At 40.7% G+C, this 24575-nt stretch overlaps 1 protein-coding gene and 1 long non-coding RNA gene across 2 annotated transcripts in view; one reads left to right on the plus strand and one right to left on the minus strand.

Annotated features, from left to right (window-relative positions):
• The window catches only part of LOC124256937, a 30064-nt gene extending 26537 nt beyond the window's left edge, over positions 1–3527 (plus strand). The window contains exon 3 of the long non-coding RNA XR_006893133.1: positions 3436–3527. This is a non-coding gene — a long non-coding RNA (uncharacterized LOC124256937). The remainder of the gene's footprint in view (positions 1–3435) is intronic.
• The window catches only part of LOC124256936 (CUGBP Elav-like family member 2), a 230882-nt gene that overhangs the window by 58017 nt on the left and 148290 nt on the right, over positions 1–24575 (minus strand).

Genomic DNA, 24575 nt, shown 5'->3' on the forward strand with positions numbered 1-24575 from the left:
TTGCAGGAAAACCAGTTTAGATGAGGAAGTTAAAACAACTTTTCCCAAAAGTGGTCCGAGATAATGAAGACATCCTATTTACCGACATCCTTGATGGTTTATAGCCATAACACAATGGAGACCACAAACAAGGGACTGACGAAACGAGCGTCAAAAGCCATTTATCAGTCCACAATGTTGGGATTCATTTAGTTGCCATAGCAAAGGAAATTTCACACAGCTACAAATATGCCTGACGACATAGAAAAATCAAGCTGGCCTCCTGATGTTAATAAATTAGTCTGTGATGTTAATTACTTGTCCAAGACTGTCCAGTAAGCTCAGGTGGTAAAACGCCAAGGGGAACATCAAAATCTACAGAAATTGATGACTGTAGCTTAAATTTGTGCTAGTAGATTTAAAAGACTTTTTAGATTGCTAAATAAATAGCTCTAAAGATAGAAATATGGTTTATGTAAGAAAAGCAATTAACTGAAATAGATTACATGTACTCATGAGCTGATGGCACTATATCTGTAAGAACTGGTTAGGGGCAGAATGACTGTCAACCATTCTCAGTTGTCTGAGCTCTCTTATCACCTAACTGCTTGGCATGTTTGACCATTTGTTGAAAGTCAGAGAATCTATTATAGGCTTCTGTCACCTGTGGGTCAGAATCATCTTCAGTAATAAGAGAGGCCGACTAAAAGGATCGGATGGTCAGACTCGCTGACTTTGTTGACACATGTCATCGTATCCCAGTTGCATAGATTGATGCTCACGCTGTTGATCACTGGTTCGTCTGGTCCAGACTCGATGATATACAGACAGACACCATATAGATGGAATATTGCTCAGTTCGGTGTAAAACTAAACTCACTTACCCATAGGCTTGTTATGCTTTATATGGGTTTAAAGAACTAGAATGCTGTAACTGCATCACACATTACTGACTAAAGCCTTGTGGAGTGACTCCTTCCACTTCCCCCCTTGCATCTTTGCATTTCATATTGGCTCAAAGAAAAAACATGCTTGGAGCCAATGTCTCCTTAGTGGAAAAATGCATACAACACTTATAACGTACAAGAAACATTTCAGGCTACAATAGCATGGGGAACAAATAGATCAAACTGACCATTTTACATGCTGAGCAACCTAGCAATATGTACTCAATACATATATCAAAACAGAAAGTGACACTTTACATTGATTTAGAAATGTGCCAACAGAAAACACGAGAACTGGTTCACATGTGTGGAATCAAACCCAGGCCTTCCATGTCAAAAACATGTCTTTGGTTCTTAAACTTCAGTTTCTTGTCTGTATTCAGATTTGCTGATATTCTGGAGACAAGACAAGATTTCAAAGCTACAAAACACCTGGAAGCCTTATTGTATATTCGGAATGGCAAAAAGGTGCACTGCACAAACCTATTTCAGGTACATTGTCCTGTCTATTCTTTAGCAAGCTACCTGATATGTCAGAAAGTATCCTACCTACAACCGCAGGCAGTGAAGCACTCAGAAAGAACACAAGCTACTGACCTGTCTAAATACTTCACAAACACTCAAGACTGTACATGCTGTTTCAACATCAATTCTTGACGTTCTCTGAGGACAATACAGTTTTCAAAATTCAACATAAAAGTCAAAGCAGTGATAGAAAATAATATTTTTAAATCACATCACTAATTTCTAGTGTTGCAAGGGGTCCTTGTCCCCACCCTTATGTTGAAAGGTACATATGAAAGGGTCCCTATATTCAAATATAAAAACAGCTAGACCCTACTTGATATCAAACACTGCAAACATATTTCTTGCTCAAGTACCCTTCCATTTCAATAATCAGTGAGTGAGTATGGTTTTACACCACTTTCAGTAATATTCAAGCAATATTATGGATGGCGACACCAGAAATGCGCTTCACACATTGTACTCATGTGGGGAATCAAACCCAGGAATTAGACACGACGAGGCTAACAAGGTTTCACATGATCAGACTTTCATCTGTTCTACATATCATCCTGCCATGACTTATCAAGTCATCCAAACAATATAATAGCATCTGTTTCCGTTCCTATGAACTTCAAGGTTTCTTTGAGTATCTACAGGGGTGGAAATAACCCATTGCCCGACGTCAGAGTCCAGTGTTTTTTTCTGTCGGGCAAGCAAATTTGTATATCACACTGGACCGGTGTCCGGTAGACTTTCCAGTGTTAATTATGTTGTTTATTTAAAAAATCAACAAGAAAACGGACGGTATAGTGGAAAAATTATCAGGGCAAGTGATTTTACATGTGCCACTGTACCGGAGTACACTAGCAATTTTAAAGTTATTTCCACCCCTGATCTACCTCATTTACTACGTAGACACCACAGTCGAAAACACACCTTTCAAATTCCACTTCTCTTCATGACACCCATACCATCAAGCTCGAAGAATAGTGTGATTTTCTAAATAAATCTGCATTGAAGTTTAATATTTATCAATTTCCTAAAGCATTCTATCAGAACTTGCAGACCATAGATATCACAAGCATTCAAATAAACGCATCACAATACATCAATACAATTCCAAACATGTTACCAAACCAATATTTTACATAACCATATGCTCCCAAACGATGACAGTAACAATGCTGACCAATAAACTGAGCCTACTCAATAATGGATAGGATATTACTTATAGAAAAGCAATATTTGATTGTAGGTATGTGGTTATTGTCACTACTGATGCCTGAATTCCTAGCTGTCCTGGTTGGTTAATGAGGACACCTGCTGCATGAGGTTGCACCCTAAATCCTGATATCCATCCCAGTACAGTAAGTTCAACACCTTGGAAACTGTACTGTCAATAGGGTTCACCTCAACCAGCAGTCAATCAACACTGTATTCAAACAACTGATGCCAGACCAGCTCCCTTAACAGGCTGGTCCCTGAACACATGTCCAGTCCATGTCCAGTGTTTGGGGAGACATATTACTGTTATGATAAACACTGATCATGCTGATAACCCAGTTTCTGGTATCTCAAACTAAGCTCTTTCCGAACAGCATAAGAGATTTGCAACGGCATTTGCATCTAGGGACCCCAATGTAACCATACACATAATGTAGTAGTGTGTCTCACAGTCCCTGAACCACATTATTTTCCCTACTGTCTGACTAGTGCTGGGAATTGGTCAAAATCTCATAATTGATGATTGGTTCATTACACCGATCAATCATTGAAAATAATTGGTTAGCATCATTTATGAAATTTTCCCGATTATTTTTGTTAATGGATAAAAAAAATAAAGAAAAAACACTGTAGTTCTTTGGTGTTTTTGCAAATTGCACAAAAGGCATTGGCAAATTTCACATCTTTAAAGGATGACTAGTAGGTTAGGAACATTAATTTCTTGGGAGTCTTGAAGATAAATTCAACCATGAATTGGAACAAACTTGTAGTGGTCAAGAAATGTAACAGACAAAACCAACCTTGTGAAAAATATTGTTAATGCAAACAAGTGTTCCAGAATTGTTTGTGTTCAATTATGAGAAAACATGACCGATTGCTTGGTCGTTTAGTCACTGCGACCAATCTTCGATTATTTCAATTAATCGGACCACCACTATGCCTGACCCTCCCTGCAATGCTAAAGCCATAAATGAAGCAAGTCCAGATTTCATCAAACTTTCCTGAATTTCCCATCTCACTGGGGCTCCTGTTTAATTTAAATCGGTTTATTAGTTACTATTAATACTATCAAATCTATATACATTCAGAGACTAAGAGTTAGTCTAATAATATAGCTGCAGTGCAAGTTACAGCTTACTCCATCTTTCTTGTACCGCCTGTGCTCAGTACCTGATACCTATTGTAATGCAGAAGATGTCTGCCACCTTGGAGTGACCCCCAGTTGATGGCTGGAGGCAATCTGTCCCAGGACTGTAGACAGGAATTACCCGCAAGGGAAGTTAAACTGTCATGTCAGTCAGCATTGTCCCTTACTTTGACATTTAACTTCACCGCTTCCTGCTAACAAACCAATAACACAAGGGAACTGTGGCAGAAATGCATGCAAGAAACTGGGGCAGTATCAAAGTCATTTCACACGCAACTTTCAGTTTTCAGTCTCATAACCACAATGTTTAACAAAGGGTCAACACAGGGTCAACAAAGGCCTTTCTTCCAACAAAAAGTATTATTAACAAATGTGTTTATGTCGAATCAAAGCGACCAATTTCCTGCTTCATATTTCCCTTTGGTTACCGTATGTGATTTGGGTGAGCAAAACACCCTTTCAATTTTTCTATGACAAACATTTGCAGGTGAATGTTTCCTTGTCTCAGGAGAATAATCCATCAATAAATACATATTCTGAAACTACTTCAGAGTAAAAGCAAAACATTACCAAAATTACAACAGTAGAACAATGCCTTCCCTGATCTGCAAGCATTCCCTTTGTTACATTTTCCTATTTCTTAACTGTGTCCAACAGAAACCTTTCCTGGGCACAAGTGCATCAGTATCTTCAAAAACAAGTACAACTCTAAAATCATAAAAACACATCTGAAACAGAACACCACAATTGAGACAGTTTCGCTAACTTTGGACCAAATACTACATTAATAGTGCTAGCCCAGTGATATACCATGATACAGTTTTACACTGATACTGACTTCGACATAGTATACAGACAAATGCTCTTCTATTCCCTTCAATCACGAGGCAGAGTAATAACAAGCACCACCTTTTGCCGTTTTTGGGTATGGAACCCATCCACTGACCACTTTGTGGGCAGGTGCTCTATCAACTAGACCACAAGGATGGTCTTCCAGCCACTACATGATGTAAAAGACCCAGAACTCATCATCCAAAACAACAAAATCGTACCACACTCAACTCGAGCGAAAACGAGCAAAATCAATATCATGTAAATATGTTTTACATTCAGAAATTCATATCTATTTCAAGCTTGGTTGCAGGTTCATGATTCTGAAATATTGATGTGTTCGCTCTCCATGATGCTAAACTAATGTGTTCTCTTGCTGTGGTGGTCTCATAATCCATTAACAATGAACAACAATTAGGTCTGTCAGCGAACTGACAACACAAAGTCATGACTATGTCAGAATCAGCATTGTTTTCAGCTAAAAAAAGGATCCTGCTAACCACCCCAGCAGCAGACATCTTTAACTTTCTTCTTCCATTACTACAGCCACGATGACAAATACAAGACTGGACAATGGAAAAAATGATTTATCAGTTTACCACAGACTGGCTGTGTATTTTTGTTATACAATAACACCTCAATGCCATTTATAAACATAATAATTGCACAATCTGAGCAAAGACAATAAATAATATACTTCCTGGTAACTGTTTACAGGAAATGCATGAAACTCGGGTCATAATTACTATCACAATTTCATATCTAGAACAGGGACAGTACAAATTCGTCAACTTAGAACTTTTAAATCTGACTGCATCAGGCAGCTTATGTAACACTGGTTAATGTTTCCTATCTACTGGTATACCAAGCACATGTATCTCTTAAACTGACAAAAATATATACATGAATTAACACATAGATGAGAACTTTCCTCTCCAACATGCCTCATCAGAACATAGCATATTTAATACATACACACACTGCTATTTGTATTAGGCAAAACATGACATTCTTTTTGTGTCAGGTCAGGTCAAGTAACAGGCAGCAATTTCTATAAAAATGAATTGTATCATAAACTTTATAAAAGTGACTTTGTCTATACAGTTTGAACAGACGTGGTGCCAACATCATTTTGGCAATCTTTAATCAGAACCCCCGGCTTTCAATCATATGATTTTGTCAAGTCAAAATCCAGGACTGGAAATGGATACCATGTGCACTGGTGCAGTCATTGTTCACATTCTGTCCAGTCTTAACAGTCCAGTATCAAAGCATCAACAGCCTGTCCATTCCAGTGGCACCAAGGGCTGTAAAACATGGCTAGATGTTTCTATGTCTATTTAACCACAGCCCACAGCTCCTACTGGTTTAGGCCTCATTCAGCATGTTCAGTGAAAGGGATTACCAGTGCAAGAAATGATGTGGATGTTTGAAGTGTAGGTTGATAAAGCTGTTTAGCATTACAGACTAAAAAAGGGTATGAAACTGAAACACTGCTTCAACAGCGAGTTAATTTTTACATTATATTCTAACATTTGCAAAATATCATAACCACAAGCAAATGTGAATATAAATGGTTTTATAGCATGAAACAATTTTGCAAGGACGAAACCAAATGAAAATGAGACCTGAACTTCAAAATGGGTGCATATTAAACTGAACATAGTTTTGCAAATATTCAGATCAACTTATCACAAAAAGGCAAAGCATGTATGCCTTATCAGCTCAACCCTCAGAACAACCACACATTTACCAGCAGATCTTATCTAAATTTGGCAACTTACACCATAACTTCCATGTCTGTATCCAAAACACTCTTTCACAAGACGGATATTTCCAAATCTGCCAGCACAACCTCGGTCTATTCCTGATCAAAAAGGAAATACATGGATGTTGTAAGTTCCCTTCGTGACTGGTGCAGGTCTAAACAACCCTCTCCCAAATACCACTTTCTAACGTGGGACAAAAGAGGTAGTTATTCATTCCTGATTATGAAGTAAGATTACCTTGAAAACAAAGGGTGAGTATCTTATATTACATATTTCCATGCTGAGCCATACACAGAACCTGGCCACAGCTAATCTCAAGATCAATGCCAGGCAACAAATCTACAGTATGAATTAGCTCAGAGCTACTTATCTAGATCTAATACAACCCTTTCAGAGTCAACAATACAGGCTACTGGCTTGACAAGCTTACAGAAGCACAAAGATTTGCCCCTCATGCCCTGGCGTGAAAGAGAAAACTTTGGATTAAATTGTGATGTAAGGAGAAAAGACTGTGGCTGAAATGTAGATTCGTTCTCATTTGCATATAGTATTACTTAGTGTATCGAGTTTCGAGTGGCAACAAAGGGGATTTGTCTGCTAGTGAGAGCGGTATACCTGCCCACGCCCATTTTAAGGTACTCTTATTTAGTAACTGATCGGATACTGATTGTACTACAGATTAGGAAGTATAATCATTAAACCTCAACCCAAATGCAACTCCTATTATTGATAACAAAAATGATACATATCCTCAAAAGTAAAACTAACATAAAATTTTGGAGAAAAATATTTTATAATTTATAAATGTAAGTAATAGACAGCTTTCTGTAGTATGCGAGCAAAGAGATAGATTAGAAATGAAGCCAGGCCTGCAATTTGACATAATCAACAATGGAAAAACATGGTATATTAAACATGATTAAATAATTTATTCGGAGAAAAGTGTGTCTTACCAACTTGAACTGAAGTCACAACATTCAGAGAATTACTAAAAGATAGCCAAAGACTGCTGGCTTGCAGCAGATTACTAAACGTTGTCCTTCCCCGATGTCAGTTCTGACAAATCTCACATATTGTTTTATGCATGAACAGAGAACAAAATGGAATTATTTCCTACAAGTTCAAACATGCATTCCCGAGAGCAGACATCCTAATAGTGCCAGGATTGATTAGCTTCCCAAGTAATGATTTTTCACTTCGACTGCCAAACACCTGCTCGGAGCTTTCACACACATCTCAACCGAAGCGCAGTTGCCATAATCTTGCCATGAAAAAAGTTTGTTTTTGCCCTTTTTCTGCTAGCAAAATCCTATAAAATATGAGAATTTAAGAAATTGCCGGGTCTCAGATAAAAATCTATTAGTCTCAACCTTTTAGATGAAAACTCATCTACAACCTGCTTCTTCGCTGACAACGTTCTAAATTTAGAAGCCGAATTGTCAAAATCTGAATTTGTGAACTTTGTAAATGTTGCTCTGACAATCCTAACATAACTTACATATAATCTTTTCACAGTTCTAGTCACTAGTTTCACTTATTCCCAAGCTACAGTGAAAGCACTGTACCGCAACACCCTGGGTAGTTCTCTGGCATTGCTCGCTTCGATACAGCATTCTCCGCACTCAACCAGTGGCTAACTCTACAGTAAACACGAGTTGATATCGACGGCGAATTCTCGCTGCACAGTCAAAGCGAGACACTGCTCATGCAATATTTACAATATAAATGTAATCTACACACATTAATGTCGCTGTGAGGAAGTTTTTGTGGTTATTTGCTTTCGAAAATCTTACCTTTTATCCACGTGAAAACACACACAGACAGGACAGGACAAACACACAACAAAATGGCGGACGGCAATACCCACAATCCTCTAGTGCCCTAATCATATAGCGCGCATCAAAGCACGTGTGTGAACTCTGTTGGAAGGAAGATAGTTCACGATACGCAACGAAATCTTTTTCACTGACGATAAGGAAGATAAAATGAACCATATGACAGTTAACACGCTTATCGTTATACTTAGACAGTATTAAATGCGCCTTCCAACCTACATAACGCAACGGACTGCAACTCAGTGAACCTATTTTATTTCCACCTTGTCTTAAATTACTCCTGGAGCTATAAAAAGAATGTGACCCGTCTCGGTTTATAGAGCAGAGTTAACCGAATATAATATCGTTTACGTCTCACTAACTCGATGAAACCTCGATGATCGACTATCGGTATATTAACATAAAGACAGGCACACTAACTTAACCAGTCCAAATATTTCTTCCTACAAAGCGAAAGCGGATCCAGGAATTATGATTATAATTATTTTTATTTATTTATTTATTTTTTTTTTTTGGGGGGGGACCCTGAACCCCCCATTGGCTCCACCAACGCAAACAAAATCTTCAATGTGGTCTTAAGTTATTTTCTTCAAAAGAGGGGGGGCGAACCCCTGAACCCCCCCTCTGGATCCGCCAATGATTATACATTGCCAAGATGTATTTAAGAATTTATGTCATTGTATCAAAATAATCAGGAATGAACCATAGCACAACATACTAGCTATTGCCTCATTAATCCGTTTCATATTTTGTTTACTTAGTTTACATGCACTCGTTTAGCATGATGGAGATGTTTATACAGTTCTCTTGCTGATGTAAACATCTTATCATAATACCCCCACAGCTATCACATCTACTTCGTTTTATTAATGAAATTATAATTCGAATACACAGTCATGCTTCTGAGATTATCACTTTGGTTAATTATACAGAAATTGCGAGAGCAGCAATTCCGACCATGTATAATGGAATAATGAGCATGTTATTTTGTTCCAACCAGTAGGCCTACCCTTTTACGGATTTAAGATATTTAAAAAGGTTACACGCGTGTGCGTGCGTGCGCGCGTGTTTTTTTTATACTTGTGTCCTAGTGCACTAGTACTTAGCTTCATTCCTCTTTACTGCTATGCGTATGACGAAAGTAACATACCTTACAAAACGCTTAGAACGACTTTGATAAAAATATATAACCCAAAACAATTTAATCGGAAAAGGAGCTCCATTGGGATGGGTGATTGGGTGATTCGACATATGAGATGCACATGCTGTGGTCATTATCGATTAAATAACCATGCACATTCCACGTTTATAGAAACTGTGGATGCTGCAGGTATCCAAGTCGTTATAGGCACTGCGATTAGCTGTGCAAAGTTGCGTCCGCTGGAGTGAGTGAGTGAGTTTAGTTTTACGCCCGCTACATGTATATGGCGGCGGTCTGTAAATAATCGAGTCTGGACCAGACAGCCACTGGAAACGCTATGTACCTGTGACTGTGAGTTCGAATCCCGGTTAGTTCCGAATATGTTTTAAGGTTTGTAAACACCATACCCGTGCGTGTGGGGTTTCTCCGAAGTGGTAAAGGTTGGGGTTGCATCATTTTGGTCTCGCCTCCTACATTAAGCTGATTTCCAGTGATGGGGCCGGCGGGATAGCCTATAGCTAGTAGTTAAATCGTTTGCTCGTCACGCTGAAGACCCAGGTTCGATTCCCAACATGGGTACAGTGTGTAAAGTCCATTTCTGGTGTCACGCGCTAAAAGCTTCGTAAAACCATTCTCACTCAAACACTCACTGATTTGCGATGATATAACTGGAATAATGCCCAGAGGAGCGTTTAAACGTACTCATTCATTGCGGAAAGTTTAGACTTGCTTCGTATGAAGCTATTGATTTACAGTAAGTGGCGGGCGGAAGGGAAATGATATGGTTCAGTGACTGTGGGAACGACTAGTATAATATTTACTCTTCTTACGTTCGATCCTGCTAACTGTTATTCATGCTTACATGACATATGTCATCATACTATAGTGTATAGGCAACATAATAATATTAACTATGTTTACCTTACTAAAATATTCATGTCTAGCTAGTATGAATAATTCAACATCCGTTGAAACAGGTAAACCTAAACAGGAAAACAGCTGATTATGATACATAAAACCGGCAACTCGACAAAAAATATATTTGGGTTGTGTAAGTACACAATTACATTAGCATTTGCTTTCAAACGCGTTGGTCACAGTTGAACGAGTTCACTGCCAGTAATGTGACATGTCAGGCTAAGGTTTAAGCACTCGTGGGAATATGTCACCTTCCTCAAATTTTTAAATCCAGAATCATCAATACAGAATAAATACTATACATGTGCAACCATGATACTTTACAGTCAGACTTCCTCAGCTGACGTTCAGCCCCAACATAAGCTGGTATAGCGGAATTGTATAACAATACTATCACGCTACGTTTGCAGCGAATACCAAGGGCTCTGTGAATGAAAGGCGACCCACTGACAGGAGGCTGTGGAGTGGCTATTTTGTTGAGCTGAGTTAAGCTGAGTTGAATTTTACGTCGCATCGGCATTATTCAGCCATTTAGAGACAAGACCAAGTCTGCATATACATACACATTTTCAGTACAAAATGTAAATGAGCTTCTTAAAATACATATTTATTTATGCATTATCGTTTACAAACATAAAAAGTCACAGCACCAAAACAAGCAATCCGTCATACCCATTACATAGCTACAATTATTATTCAGGTCAAGTTCGCTTATGTAGTTCACAATGAGATGCTATTTCGTAGCGGGTAACGTTTTAATACTGAGGAAGACCCATTTTACCTAAACGATAGAATAATATGCATGGCCATTAAAATGAAAAAACAACAACCCCAAACTTCTTTAACCCGTTGTGTTTGTTTTTAATATAATGATCATGTATATTCTGTTCCCATTCTTGGTCTAAAGGGGCAGTGGGGTAGTCTAATGGTTAAAGCGTCCGCTCGAAGACCCGGGTTCGATTCCGCACCTGGGTACAATGTGTGAAGCCCATTTCTGGTGTTCCCCACCGCGTGATATTGCTAGAATATTGCTAAAAGCGGCGTAAACCTTACTCACTCACTCACTCACTTGGTCTAAAAACTCAATGAGACGTATAGTTATCCATCATTGGACAGTACAGGTTCGAATCCATACTGAAGAATCGTGTAGTTCCGTCCATTCATCAAGCCTCCCTGTCGTTCTGACCGGTATCTAATTATTAGTCCGGAGTTTGAAAAAAGACACAAGAGCATTACAGTCATTCGGTCCCAATCACATAAACAACCAGTCAATCTCCTAACTGCAATTACGGCTATTTGAGGCCTAATTGTAGTTTGACTAGGCTCCCGTCTACTGATATCGGAAAACTAACTCGCCAAAGCATCAAGCTCCGCACAGCGATAGCTTGTTTGTGGAACATTTTACATCATTGCTACCAGCAGTCACAACTCCCCACTGCGTTAGACGACCTACAGTCATGCAAGGAGTTGAACACGCACCTGACCAACCGTCATGGCGCCGAATGTTCCTCTCTTTACTATTGTTGTTTTATTTTTCAATTCAAGTTTGATTTTCCGGTAGCCTGTAATCTCGAATCAGCTTGATTAAACAAATGACAGCAAATTGATATGAAGAATCACTCGTAATCTTTTTCCCAATCCATTAAAATGATATTTCAGAAGGCTTGTAAATGTCACAACATTTGGGGTTGGGATAAAAATTCAAAGATTCTTGCAATTGTCGCTGGCGCACGCGCACCCGACAGCGATGATGAAGGGGGCGTTGGGAACGAACTCAACGCAGCTTTAGCTTCTCGTTCCTAGAATGTATACCCCGTTCTAGACGGAAAAGGCCGAGTTAAAACGAGTCATTGCACTTCGGCATGTTCTGGATTAATGGCGGATATTTCTTGGAGTCATTGCACCTGGCGAATAACGAAACAGACTATACTAGTCGTACGGTATCCGGAATTTACAATGAGTGGTTCCAATCTGCACTTCCATTTCGAGCAGATGATTCAATGCGTTAGCCCCAGAGAAATATGCTCTGGCCTTTTTGAGACCATCGCTATGGCGGTGTTTTGGTATTTACTTACATCCCCGAACACAGAGGCAAGCGGACACACCTGTGCCAGCACGGATCAATTTCTCGCCATTTTGAGAAGACGTTTCTCTCACACACAAGAACATTCCCCCTTATGCACTTGTCATGCACTGAACGCGGCGTTTACTAACATATGTATGCATACGTGCGTTCCAACACGCAGCCCGGATCCGAATAAGTAAAACATATTCTAACACAAATATTATGTTTTCAAGAATCTGATGATGACGTCATTTAACCATTAGAATTCAAAGAACGGCCATTTACTCTCAGACAAACGCCTGCGTGCTCGTGCTCCATTTACAAATATGACATATAACGTCCTTGGAAAATGTTTTAAGCAAAGAAAGATATTTGCTAAAAAACTCTTATTTCTTGAACATACTGTTGATGTACACCATATGTGTACCAAGGTATTTATTTAGCAGAATGTAGATAAACATGCCTTGTAGAGAAACATCTTCTTAACCAGTGATACTTCGATCAGATACATTTTGTATTCCATTGAGATCGTCTTACTTGAATACAGTATGCAATTTACCCTCGCAATAAGAAATAGATTTGTTTTTGTCGTTGGGTTTGGGTTAAACTTCAAATGCATTAGAACCAAACAACGCATAGATGAACTTCGTTATACTGGATATCTGATTCCTAGACGATTACGCTGAGGAAGGTGGGTTTAACGCGACATAGGGCCATATTATGGTAATGGAGGAATTAAGTGGTGCAGGTCACAAAACTTTACCACTTTGATGAGAACAAGAAGTACGGGTAGTGCTGGCAAACCTTGAAGCATTTTGTGAGAAAACCCGGGCACGATCATAGTTTCTAACGTACCCACACAGACGCGACACCGCACGGCGAATTGCAGCGCCCTGGACGAGAGGCCAGACCATGCTCTCAAGACGATTACAAACTGTTTTAAGTATCCATGCCTCATTAATTAGTCAAGAATCATTCGTTAGTACACCTGTATATCCTAACAGATCAAAATATACGAAAATTAAGAAGGATGACTGTTGACCCGAATATTAAGATTCATTAAAATTCTGTATTACATGTAAAAGAAACAATAAACAGTGCACGATTTACCTTGATTATTCAAACATGTAGTCAAGGAACACACGTCATGGGATATCAACGATCTAAAGGAAACCTAGACTGGTTAATCACGATACTTATGGTAATGATTATGTGAATGACAGTAAAGAAACGCAATACGAACTTCCTCCATAGTAGGATGCAGCTACATCACGATTATCGTATTTATGTACACTGGAGAGAGTTGGGCATAATATCTGTTTGGACGATACTCCTTACAGCTAGATATAAGAAAAAAACGCCAAAGCGCCGAAGGTCGAGACGATTAATTGCCAATTCAGTGAAACCCATGGATATGGCGCTTCCCCAAGCTAAACTGTTTTGTTTATTTTTTATTTTTATTTTATCTATCATGAAATTAGGATAACGAGATTGTAATTGGAAAAGTTGGACGTTTTCCCGCTAGACAACCATGCTATCATAATCTGAGCGGCTCAATGAACTTCACCTAAGAGAGGCAACTCTTCACGTACGCTACTGAAGTAAGTATATATAACAACGTATGGGAGTTGCGATCACCTGAGCGCAACGCTACCTAAGGCACCCTGGGTCCCTATCCACGAAGCGATCGTAGCATTACGGCAGTCGTAAGTGTATAATAAAGTATGGGAGTTACAATCACCCTAGCGCTACGGTCGCTTTGTGGAACGGGGCCCAGCTCAATGAGTGAGTGACTATGGTTTTACGCCGCTTTTAGCAATATTCCAGCAATATCACGGCGGGGGGACACCAGAAATGGGCTTCCCACATTGTACCCATGCCCAGCTGAGTGGATCTCCCCGCAGGACGTTTTATTATAGCCTGCCTACGTCACGTGTTATAGTGTCAGACAGATGTTATCTAAACACAGCTGTTCCAGAACTAAAATACGAATGTACTTATGAATATGAAAACAAGCAAAGCTGTACAACTAAGCTCTTGCTACCGTTCAACTGGCGATACATTCAGATATACATCAACCCGCTCCAGGAATACGGGACATCTGTGTACTACGATGCTGAAAACAGACAACAGATGGTTTCCGCTGTCACTTTGTAAGCTATCAAATGGTTACATCTGCAATTTGAATTGAATTTGAAGCAAAACATTTACACATTGCCGTATCTATAGAGACTTCCAGATCATCGAAAGCATGATAAATGCATTATGTAATGTTTTACCAGAAAAGTGCTTAGAGATGGTTCCAACCCGTGAAGGTCCGGGTTAGAATAGTGATGTTCAGTAACCCATGCTTGTCGTAAGAGGCAACTAACGGGATCGGTTGGTCAGGCTCGCTGACTTGGTTGACACTTGTCATCGGTTCCCAATTGCGCAGATCGATGCTCATGCTGTTGATCACTGGGTTGTCTGTTCCAGACTCAATTATTTACAGACCGCCGCAATATAGCTAGAATATTGCTGAGTGCGGCGTAGAACTAAACTCACTCACTCACTCAGAAATGGTTCCACTTTGGGTTTGGAGTGGTTCAGGTGAAGCAGCTGGTCAAGGGTTTTACTAAACGGGTTCCATATCGTTGGCTGGTTGGTTGTTTACCGCAACACTCAGCAATATTCCAGCTATATGGCGGCGGTTTGTAAATAATCGGGCCTGGACCAGACAACCCAGTGATCAGCATCGTGAGAAATGACCGATCTACGCAATTGGAATACCTGATCCCGTTAGATGCCTCATGCTACAAGCATGGGTTACTGAAAACCAATTCTAACCCGGATCTTCATGGGTGGGTTCCATATACAATGTTACCCCGAGGCTATCACGCTGGTGTGTGTGCGGATGGCAATTATTATTTATTTTGTTTGTTTGTTTTTATAGTCGCACTTTTCCAGTTGTATTGCGGCGGTCTCTTACGTATCTAGTCTGGACCAGGAAATCCAGTGATTGAAATCATGAGCATCGATCTACAAAAATGGGATACGATGACATTTGTCAACCAAGTCAGCGAGCCTGACTTCCCAATCCTGTTAGTCGCCTCTTACGACAAGCCTTGGTTGCTGAAGATCAACTAGCTGTAACCCGGATCTTCATGGGTTACATTTATTATGTATAAACGTTGTAATAAGGAGCTTCAGTGAGCTAAATACATAAATTGTGTACATTTCCAAACACATGGTATTCATCATCCAAAACACACATCATTATAACCTTTTGTTCGTATAATGTTATTTTTAAATTCTTAACATTAACGTTTTCCTGGAACGTGAGAATATGTTTGCGTCAAAAGGTCAAAGATCAGTCAAAAGACAATAATAGCTGAAACTTGTTCTCAGATAGTGGCCTACATAGCTCAAACTATCACTGATCCCTTTCGTCATGTAGTGTCTTCCACAAGCAAGACAGTTAACAAGGTGGCCCCGCAGTGGAAGATGTCCCCCTTGGGGACATAACTGTCGACACCAGGGCCGCCTTTTCACACAGGAATCACAGGGTTACGACCACCGTAGCTCCCATACTTTAACACAGAGTTACGACAGTCATAGCGGTAAGATTGTTTTAATTGGTACAATGTGCGAAGCCCATTTCTGGTGTCCCCCGCCGTGATGGAATATTTACCTGGGCCTAGATTTTCGAAGCTCTCTTAGCGCTAAGATAGTCGTAAGTTAATGTTAATGTATGGCACTTACGACTAACTTAGCGCTAAGAGAGCTTCGAAAATCTGGACCCAGGTCCCAGGATGGTGTGGCCCCGTGGGTCGTGCGATATCTTGTCGAAGTGAATATCCATTTGTATGTTAGAAAAATAATTCACAAGGTGTTTTTACCACACCCTTGTCATATATGAACACCGAGGAGAGTTCTATGGATATACAACTTCTTTAATATTAATTACCCATTGTATACTACCCATCAAAGGTTTAGACTCACTAGTGTAAATGTAGCCACTTACTTCAGTCAACTGTTCTAAACTAGATTTTGCAAAATATACCACACTGTTTAAATATACTGTTTCCACATGAACTGATGTATTGTAAAACAAATTCGTAAAGTTGAAAAGATTATTGTCATGAGTTCAAAAAATGTTAAAAATCAGTAAAAATTGGCGAATTCTTAACAAAACTTTACACCAAAACGCAGCTGTTCACATGCACGATATTTGCACATGCTTTCCAGCAATTTGATGCATTATCCTCGTGCAGTTCATCTGCATAAGGTTTGCAGTTGTTCCATCAAGTTAGTGGAGAAAGTCATCTTCGATGTAACCATATGTATATACATAACATATAGTGAGTGCTTTAAGTGAGTCTAAACTTTTGATTGGTAGTGTATAACCATAAAACTCTTCTCGTTGTGACGCACCCACAGAAAAGCATGTTTCATAATTCACTGGTACGTAGTCTGTTCTACAAAAACCACACGTACAGCGAGATTAAATTGTTTCGCACGCAAAACCAATTCACCGTAACTTCATAAACATTGTCATCGTTTGAATTTATGTTATGCAGATGTCAATCGATTTCAAACTTAATATTCTGGAAATGGTTGGTCGTAAATTATTCTGCTAATCGTGACCGAGTTCCTTCTCACTGGGGTCCAATTTGGTCATGTTTGAAATGCGTCCTTACGGCTGCGCATTACAATTGAGAAACCATTTAACAATCTTGTTTCCACATTGGCAGTAACCTCCCCTCCCCGAGGAACTCCTCTTACCAACGACTAATAGCAGTGTCTCGGAGGGATCGCGCGGTAGACGCGCAGTGATGAGTTCACCATGTGTCGTTCTGTCCTCGCCTCATTAAATAGACGTTATTTTGTTATAGAAAATAACAAACATCGGTGGATTTAAGAGAGGGAAATATTTCAACATTATTTCTACCCTGTCTTTTGTCACAAGTCTAAAGACTTTACTGAATGCAAGTTTCGCGTGCAATATCATGACTTTTCATTCTTTTTGGAAAACAGGTTATTTTAAAACTTCACTTTGAAGTTTTCTTTAAGCGACCCAAAAGAAGTGTAAAATTTGCAAATGTAGAAGCTTAAGTGAATACATTCTGGAATTTGGCTTAGAGATTACTTTCTTGTTTAACGACACGCTCGGCGATATTCCATGTCTGCGTGATCATGACGGAACTGAAATGAGGTGTGCGTGTGCGTGCGTGCGTACGTGCGTACGAGTGCGGGTGGACAAGTCCTTGTTATATCCCCTGACTGCAGAGCGCAGGGGACTGACTAGTCTGTTTCACAGTCCCAGAACCACATTATTTTCCCTACTGCCAAGCACTCTCTGCAGTGCTAAAGCCTTAAAAGAAGCAAGCCTAGATTTCCTCAGGTTCAGAATCTCTGGTCTCCCTGTGGCTCCTTTTCAATTTAAATGGGTTTGTTTGTTACTATCAAAATTATATATATACTGAGGGGGAAAAAGGGATGACATGAAAGCACACGTGTTCCTTTATTTGTTTCCAGTTTCTTCACAAGCTATGCCATACAACGCTTGAAAGCACAAGTACTATCAAAATTATATATATCCAGAGATTTAGCATTAGTCTAGGGCCTGACGCAAAAGCACCTTTGTTTAACAGCGTTTGGTATTACAGCTGCGGGGGGGCGGAACCAGAGACCACCCGGTCTCCTGTCAGATTCACTTTCAGATTCACTTTAGACCGCCTCCGTGGTGTAGTGGTTAGAGCGTCCGCCCGGAGAGCGGAGGGTCGCGGGTTCGATCCCCGACCGCGTCATACCAAAAGACGTTAAAATATGGTACTTGTTGGTCCCTGCCTGGCGCTCGGCATTAATGGGTACAACAAGGACTGGTCGGCTCGGAGTCAGTATAATGTGTCTGAGTGGGGTATTCATGCTTCACTGCGGCATGGTATCTCAGTGGGCTAGCACTATAAAACCAGCTTAAGTCTGGGCTAGTACAAGCAGCCGCACATACACATACACACGCATGCACGTCGTCATATGAGCGAAATATTCTCAAGCACGACGTAAAAACCCAATTTCACCTCACCTCAGATTCACTTTAAACTAGACGGAAACGCAATAAAATATATTTTATTCAAATCTGCCTTCCAACTAAGAAAAAGCTACGGACACAGATACATTTGCGTACTGGTTTCAGGCGGAAGATTTTGCGTGAAAGTTGCAGTGAACTTCCTAACTCAACGACTCGGGACTAAATATATCGTACACATATTCAGTCCGGGATAACCGGAAGTTCAGACAGCAGGTGTCGGAGAAATATCACGTGATTATATATTTTTCCCATTTTCTTCAGTGTGATCAATTCTGTTCCAGAACACAGTCGCCACTGATAAAGCAGGGATCAGGAGTCCTTGTTGAATACATACAACAATTCCAGGTACAGTTAGATAAAATACACACCCCGGAGACAAAAAACAACAACGTTGAAACACATTCCGTGCCGGGCTCAAAGTCAATACATGCACAGCTTGTTTATACAAACAAACAAAGCAATATCTTAGATATACCAGCTTCGTCAGTGCCTATGTTAAAACATTGACATTCCCGACAGAACTGTGAGTGTAACGCGTCCGATATTCTCAGGTTCACTAAGTCCGCAATGAAGCTCCCCCGGTTGGTTCTGGCACTCCCGTCGAGCGCAGCAGACAGACAATTAATGCTAAAACCTCTTAATCCTTGTTTCAAAGTAAAAATCGACTAGGTGTAATTATTTCCTATTCTGATTCCAAATTGCTCCGACGACCTAGGCGCTTCCTGTAGGAAAGCATTACACACAAATAAGGGACCAATCTCAAGATCTATACTTGAAGTGATGTTTTGGGTGTACCGGCATATTTCGTTTACAGACTTCCTCAACGGTGCTTATATCCCCACCATCTGGCGAGGGATAACATGTAATTGGCTATACGAGATATTCCACAACATTTCCAAAGAGATTATGAAGGATCTGAAGCAAATCTGTTGGGGAAAGACGTGAGCGGAGAAGATGAGATGGAATCTTTGGTTTTAGGAGCAATCGCTCGTGTGGATATAGACCATTAATGACGTGACGGGTTATGTTTCAATTTGCAAAGTCTGAAGGATTACTGGGAAATATGCCTCCTAATCCGAGCCACAAAACTGATATTTGTTTGACGACTTTCGGAATAAAAGCGGTGTCAAGGTAACACTTTTGTGAATTCTGCTTAATCCTCGCGTACCTGCCATATGGCGGCACATATGGCGGCACATATGAACACCATCCACCGGCATCCGGAGATTACAACCGTGGCATCCGAAGTCCATATTAGGGACCAGTGTACAGAATGATGTTTTATGCCGCACCAGCTACCTATGTGGGATCTGTAGACAACCTGAGCAAGGAAAAGCAGCCGTCGACTGCATGAGCAACGATCTGGCCACAGTGACACCCAATCATCCAGAGTCCAATTACCCAGCTATCTTAACGTGTCTGTTTTAGGTTTATTTTAGACTACAGGGTTTACAATAAATGTAGCGCAACGGGGGCTTTGCGAGAGAGGTCAAGAGCATATATTAATTTACAACCACCTGATATTGGTGACAGTTATGGTCCCAAAATACTTTCAGGACCGAAGGGAGCAAATCATTTCTGAGCTTTGAACGTGAGATAACACAAGTAATTACTCCCGGAACTAACCAAACACGCACGCAATCACGCACGCACGGACGCACACAGAGTGAATAGTCTGTCCTCCAGAGCAACCGAATTCAAGGCTGTTCAATTCTTTCCACTTGGTTTTTAACCTACTTAAACTTTGAACGTAACACTGACGGCACCTGATGTGCACGACAGCAGCCATTGTACCAAGCAAACCTCACACTGTAAACCTGCTAAGACAGAGAGACAAAGATCTTTGTCAACGATCCCGTTGACCGTGTTTGTAATGGAGTCTGACGGAAATAGGCTTCCACGGCCGTGTAACATTATATATCACATTTCAACCTTGTCATGTCAGCACGATGACGACTTATGAATAGTCGTGGGTCTGGCTTCCAGTGCAGGGGCGTGTCACGGACACTCACACAATCTGTCAAGTCAGAGAAAAATAGAAAGGCAAATGTTGGAGATGTTTGGTTGTAGTTACACAGGCTGGGTTCACAAACATTTTTAAAAGAATAATTATCGCTTAGGTAGCGTGGACACATGTGCGATACCTCGTCATACAGACCCTGAAACAAATATATCCAAGACTGACTGACTGACTGAGTTTGGTTTTACGCCGCTTTTAGCAATATTCCAGCAACATCACGGCGGGGGACACCAGAAATGGGCTTCACACATTGTACCCATGTGGGGATTCGAACCCGGGTCTTCGGCGTGACGAGCCAACGCTTTAACCATTAGGCTACCCCACCGCCCCATATATCCAAGAGAGCCCATGCAATGATTACACAATGCCAGTTGTGGTCAAGTGGTCAAATGGCGATTAGGTGTCTCACTCTGACGGTATAGGTTCGAATCCCGGATAGGACTCAACCCAACAAAATTTCTAGAATCTGTACTTTACTAAGAAAGTGTAATCCCAACTATAACATATGCTATAAAAGCCCATTTAAGTCAAGAATATGTTGCAAGTCTCGATTTTCCACAGTTTCCGGAAAATTAAGAACGTCTCTGGAATCTATTTCATTACATATTTTATGATTATTTTTTATGAACAGTTTCTTTCTGTAAAATGTGTTCATTTCAGAGACTAGATGGTAGTCTAGTGCGTTACCCATCACGCAGAAAGTCGATACAGCGTGCTAGTCGAGATGGGTTCGAATCCCCACATGGGTACATTGTGTGAAGCCCATTTGTGGTGTCCCCGCCGTGATGTTGCTGGAATATTGCTAAAAGCGGCGTAAAACCAAACTCAGCCAGTCAGTCAGTGTTAGTCGAGACAACGCTGATTTTAACTTATATCTGTAAACCACTGCCCCAGTGCAGATACCGCTAGAGTTGTATACATAACTAAACGCATGTATGTTAAAACGCTTAAAAGCTTATACAGGTACGGAATATCAGCAATACTCATTGTACGTTACCTATTTTAATCCGCTAGAAGCATTGAATGGTTTATCCGAAAAAAGGAGTTAGACATGATGACATTAAAGAAAATAGGAAAGAAAACGCCAACCAGGACAAGTAGGATCTATGGTCGAGTGCTAAAGAGCAGAGGTCACAGATCAGATGACATTGAGCAACGAGGGTCATTGGATGGGTGACCATGTTTGGCAGTTGAATCGTGAGAGTTTCTGGGACTTCAGTCCTGCTCCACAACGAAGTACTTTAACACATGTGGTCTCACCCATCAAGTGGGTTTGTTCTAAGTTGCCTCCTGTTCACACAGCAGTGAATGGGTACCTGGTGGGACGAGATGGTCACATGACCTTCTAGGCAGCTTGGGTTGTAGTGCATACCGATCCATTGATTCAATAAGTTGTACAATCTGAACAGTAATCAAGGAAGTGTTAAGACAAGGATGTTTGCTAAGTCCTATTCTTTATTCCTTCTTTCTCAGTGAATTGGAAAAAAACCTAGCAAAATAGGTCATAATAGGCTAAGACGCCAGCAGTGATAATATACACCTTGAAGCTAGTTGTCTTGAGTTACACGACCCAGTGAAACCAGCACATTCATTAACATTAGTGAGCGAGTGAGTTTAGTTTTACGCCGCATCGATCTGCGCAATTGGGAACCGATGACATGTGTCAACCAAGTCAGCGAGCCTGACCACCCGATCCCGTTAGTCGCTTCTTACGACAAGCATAGTCGCCTTTTGTGGCAAGCATGGGCTGCTGAATACCTATTCTACCCCGGATCTTCACGGGTCCATTAACTTTAAGAAAGAGGTAAATTTGTGCTGGTCTACTAATGAATTCATATGATGATTTTCTCTATTCTCATTGTCCATACTATGTCTGTCATTGTGAAACCATGAATACTGGCCGGAGGCCTTGGGTACAATCAACTATAACGAGCTATGATATTAACAAGTGAGTGAGTGAGAGGGTGGGTGAGTGAGTTGAACACAAAGTACATATATTTCAGAAAAATAGTTTTCCAGTTATCACATGTTCATAACAATGAAAACATAAAGGGACGCCCTTAATCAAAGTTGGAACCTATGAACAGCGGATCCTGGAGGCTAAGGGAAGTAACTCTGCACAACGCCATGTAATGTTTAATGACAGTCGGATCTTGGTGCGGCTCTTACATCGTTAAGCATTAATGTATTAATTGTTTCTTAGGTTGTATTTGAAGACTATGTCGGAGGTATTTCTTTACATACAGTGTCGCGGTGTATGGAGTGTCCTTTGTCACAGACAAGCCTTAAAACAGGACAAGGAAAAGGATTTACACGATCGATTATTAAACATTTTTTTGCATTTCTGTGTTGTACAGGAACCTCAGTAGGTTCAGGAACACATGACATTTGTAGTAGGTAGAAGGAAAACTGCTCACAAGATTGCAAGCGAGAAGTGTATCAAGTCACAACTTTCCTCCAACCTGAGCAGAACCGCGTGTTTAAATGACATGAATTGATTCAATAGGCGTGAATGTTCACCTGTGAATGAATTCAGTGACAAAATGAACTCGTCTCTCTATTTGACTGTAAGTAAGGCCATGGTTGCATGGACCTGCATTATGTAGACTCGCTACGGTGGCATGTTACGGGTTTCGTACAATAGCAACCCGTCGTGAAGACACACTCTGTGGGCTATCATCATCTATTGTAGGCACACGCGGAAGGCAAACTACATGAAGTAGTGCGTCAAGTCATGCGAAGGTACACTGCAGTTGAATGGCTCCCGACTAAATGGCTGTACGTACTTCACTCAGTCACGAGGACCTCACAAGCCTGATATAACAATGTACACGGTGTTGTCGCGTAAGAGTTCAGTGGGCTTCCGTGAGCCCATGCTTGCTTCAACAACACGCCCCCTCCGGTTTAATACCTCGGAAAAGAGGATTACACCAGGAGCGAAAGTAAACAGCTGCGGCCCTTAACAAAGACCGAGTTATTGGGGCACATCTTTAACATAGAGGTACACCTTCACTTGGTACGTGGGGGTTAATGTGCTTCGAGTCACTGAATCGAAAACGGGGTTGATTCAAAGATGGGATGATGAAACGAAATGTCGAAAGATAACATGAAAGGTTGGAATGTGGTGTAATAATTCATAATTCGCAATATGCAATAAAGGCTTATATGGCCCCCTCCTAAACAGCAAACTCTCTCTTTCCTCCTCCTTCTCTCTCTCTCTCTCTCTCTCTCCTCCTCCTCTCTCTCTCTCTCTCCTCTCTCTCTCTCTCTCTCTCTCTCTCCACCCTCCCTCTCTCTATCTATCCCAAAGAGTCCAACAGACGTCTTCTACGTCAACATGTACTAGGGCTGGGACGGGTAACCAGAATACCCGGGACGGGTGGGTTATGAGTTGGACCCGGGTACCCGTCTCAATACCCGGACCCGTTATGATCATGTGACTAATAGATTAAAACAATGTAATATATTATTCTTTCATGATTACATTGTCTTTGAAGATTTAGACATAATTTACAGTGACTTCTTTTGAATATAATACATGGTTAAGATATTGGAAAACTCGAAATTTTAGCCTCCGAGCTGAAGAATATATTGCAATTTCTTGCAAATTTGATGTCAGGAATTAACATAACGGGTATCCGGGTAGGGAAATAGGGTGGAGTACCCGGGAAGAAAATGTGGACCCGTCCCAGCCCTAACAACTACATATTAAGGTCTGTTTCATCTGTTTTTAACCATGTGGATTCATATATATGGGGGGCGGTGGGGTAGCCTAATGGTTAAAGCGTTGGCTCGTCACGCCGAAGACCCGGGTTCGAATCCCCACATGGGCACAATGTGTGAAGCCCATTTCTGGTGTCCCCCGCCGTGATGTTGCTGGAATATTGCTAAAAGCGGCGTAAAACCAAACTCAGTCAGTCAGTCAGTCATATATATGGTGATATTGATCGAAATTCTTGTTTGTCTCGAATGTATCAACGTTTACAGAACAATTCAACTGGACACACGTACTTCAGGAAGTACAGTTTGTATCGTTTATAACAACGAACATAAATCATATTTTCATTTCCAGTTTACGTCCGTTTCTGTTTTGTTCCACATTTTACAGCTACTGGTGTTTAC

This window comes from Haliotis rubra, unplaced genomic scaffold (genome assembly GCF_003918875.1).
Source record: "Haliotis rubra isolate DU_JTF1 unplaced genomic scaffold, ASM391887v1 Scf644, whole genome shotgun sequence".
Classification (NCBI taxonomy): Eukaryota; Metazoa; Mollusca; class Gastropoda; order Lepetellida; family Haliotidae; genus Haliotis; species Haliotis rubra.